Source organism: Lagenorhynchus albirostris, chromosome 2 (assembly GCF_949774975.1).
Source record: "Lagenorhynchus albirostris chromosome 2, mLagAlb1.1, whole genome shotgun sequence".
Classification (NCBI taxonomy): Eukaryota; Metazoa; Chordata; class Mammalia; order Artiodactyla; family Delphinidae; genus Lagenorhynchus; species Lagenorhynchus albirostris.
This window is the reverse complement of record NC_083096.1, coordinates 71,118,949-71,122,112: the sequence shown is the minus strand read 5'-3', so window position 1 is coordinate 71,122,112 and position 3,164 is coordinate 71,118,949. Positions and strand designations below refer to the sequence as shown.

Below are 3,164 nucleotides of genomic sequence, written 5' to 3'. Positions count from 1 at the left end.
CTCTGGGTGATTTTAACTACTCACACTAGCATAACAGAACTACTGTACTAAGAGGAAATGGCAGGGGAGAAAAAAGGAAAGTAAAACTAAACAAAAAAATTTTGGTAATGTCAGCAAAAAGGGGAACTACACAATAGTTACAAGAGAGCATTGTTAATAGCAAACATAAAATAGGGTGGTAAGACTAAATACAAATTTATCAATAATTACAGCAAATGTGAATGGGTTAAATTCCCCTAGAAAAAGATTAAGTCTCTAAAATTAGGTTTAAAAAAATTGTTAGTCCAGATATATGCTACTTATAAAAGACACCCTTAAAAACACACAGAAATACAATAGTGGGCTAAGGACACAAAGTCAAGATGGCAGAGTTCGGTCCCATATTGAACTCGAGTTGGAAGAGGCGAGTCCGGTCTCAAAATGGAGGTAAAACCGCCGCCCAGCCGCCCCCAGCCCGACTCCGGCCGTCGCCATCGCCGCCGGGGGGAGGAGGGTCATGATCCAAAGGAACCAGAACAGTTGAGAAAACTGTTTATTGGTGGTCTGAGCTTTGAAACTACAGATGATAGCTTAAGAGAACATTTTGAGAAATGGGGCACACTTACAGATTGTGTGGTGATGAGAGACCCGCAAACAAAACATTCCAGGGGCTTTGGTTTTGTTACTTACTCTTGTGTTGAAGAGGTGGATGCAGCAATGTGTGCTTGACCACACAAGGTTGATGGGCGTTTAGTGGAACCAAAGAGAGCTGTTTCTAGAGAGGATTCTGTAAAGCCTGGTGCCCATCTAACAGTGAAGAAAATTTTTGTTGGTGGTATTAAAGAAGATACAGAAGAATATAATTTGAGAGACTACTTTGAAAAGTATGGCAAGATTGAAACCATAGAAGTTATGGAAGACAGGCAGAGTGGAAAAAAGAGAGGATTTGCTTTTGTAACTTTTGATGATCATGATACAGTTGATAAAATTGTTGTTCAGAAATACCACACTATTAATGGGCATAATTGTGAAGTGAAAAAGGCCCTTTCTAAACAAGAAGTGCAATCTGCTGGATCACAAAGAGGTCGTGGAGGTGGATCTGGCAACTTTATGGGTCGTGGAGGAAACTTTGGAGGTGGTGGAGGTAACTTTGGCCGTGGTGGAAACTTTGGTGGAAGAGGAGGGTATGGTGGTGGAGGTGGTGGCAGCAGAGGTAGTTATGGAGGAGGTGATAGTGGATATAATGGATTTGGAGGCGACGGTGGTAACTATGGCGGTGGTCCTGGTTACAGTAGTAGAGGAGGCTATGGTGGTGGTGGACCAGGATATGGAAACCAAGGTGGTGGATATGGTGGCGGTGGTGGAGGATATGATGGTTACAATGAAGGAGGAAATTTTGGAGGTAACTATGGTGGTGGTGGGAGCTATAATGATTTTGGAAATTATAGTGGACAACAGCAATCAAATTATGGACCCATGAAGGGGGGCAGTTTTGGTGGAAGAAGCTTGGGAAGTCCCTATGGTGGTGGTTATGGATCTGGTGGTGGAAGTGGTGGATATGGTAGCAGAAGGTTCTAAAAACTCAGAAGAAAAGGGCTACAGTTCTTAGCAGGAGAGAGAGCGAGGAGTTGTCAGGAAAGCTGCAGGTTACTTTGAGACAGTCGTCCCAAATGCATTAGAAAAACTGTAAAAATCTGCCACAGAAGGAACGATGATCCATAGTCAGAAAAGTTACTGCAGCTTAAACAGGAAACCCTTCTTGTTCAGGACTGTCATAGCCACAGTTTGCAAAAAGTGCAGCTATTGATTAATGCAATGTAGTGTCAATTAGATGTACATTCCTAAGGTCTTTTATCTGTTGTAGCTTTGTCTTTTTCTTTTTCTTTTCATTACATCAGGTATATTGCCCTGTAAATTGTGGTAGTGGTACCAGGAATAAAAAATTAAGGAATTTTTAACTTTTCAATATTTGTGTAGTTCAGTTTTTCTACATTTTAGTACAGAAACTTTAACAAAATGCAGTTTTGAAGGTGTTTCCTTGTGAGTTAACAAGTAAAGAAGATCATTGTTAATTACTATTTTGTATGAATTTTGCTAAAGTTAACTGTAAAGAAACACCTGCTGACTTGCAGTTTAAGGGGATCTATTCTCCCCATTTCCAAACCATGAAATGAATGGGCTCTGACATGTGGAGAGAATAGATATTTGTATGTTTGCAATGTGTGTTTTAGATAATAGAATTGGGTATTTAAATTAGCATATTTGTGAATTTAATAGCATTAAGATTTACTTCAAATGAAAAATCTCAAAATTCCTATTTGGTTTTTGTGCATTTTCTTTCAAAATGTAATCATATGATTTTAGTGTATTAGCTTTGCTGAGAGTCCTAGCTGTGTTTAGAACATCTCCATTCTACATTCACCTTGGTCACATGTGAACTGCTGCCATAGTTTTATTTGGGTGTAAAGAATGTCTCCTGCCCTCTGTTTAAATTCTGGAAAGGGATAGTGAATGTTTTCCGTTTCCTCCTACCTTAAGAAACATTCTTAAAATCTTCAAAATACAGGACCACTAAGCCTGCTCTATCTGAGCGAATTAGTGGCTACCTTTTTCTTTCCTTTTTAAAGCACAAGAGGCCCATAAATCTTCAGTTATTTTCCTTGGTTTAATATATATTTTTTTGATACAAGCTCTCAGAGCAAGAGAATAAAAATCATGCATTGTTGAACCCTTAAAAAAAAAAAAAAGATGGCAGAGTTCACATCTCCTCACAAGTAGGTCATCTACTAGGTGCTGGTGGGGGACCTCGGACATCTAAAGGGATGAGAGGAATCCCCACGTGACCAGGTAGGATATGGGAGGGAAGGGGGAAAGAAAAGTGGAGGTGGTACAGGACAGGGGCCCCTGAGGGGGGGCTGGGGGAAGGGAGAGGTTCCCACACTCAGAGGGGCCCACTCAGGGCACGGGTATTGGTGGGGTGGGAGAGGGAACTTCAGGGAATCAGGGGATCAGAGGGGAACATGGCCAGCATCTCCCCAACTGCCTTGGGTCCAAGAGAGCCTGCTGGGGTGCTGGGCCTGAGCTCCCACTCCAGAGGCCCCTCTGGCCACATGGGACCAAGGCCTGAGCCCTGCCCCCACGCCAAGGCCTTTTCTGACCACACAGATTCTGGGCCTAAGCCCCCC

The 3,164-nt window shown here is 42.2% G+C and overlaps 1 pseudogene; it reads left to right on the top strand.

The window, feature by feature from the left end:
* The first annotated feature begins 372 nt into the window (after positions 1-372).
* LOC132515899 (heterogeneous nuclear ribonucleoprotein A3-like) lies at positions 373-2,293 on the top strand (annotated as a pseudogene).
* The last annotated feature ends 871 nt before the right edge of the window (positions 2,294-3,164 follow it).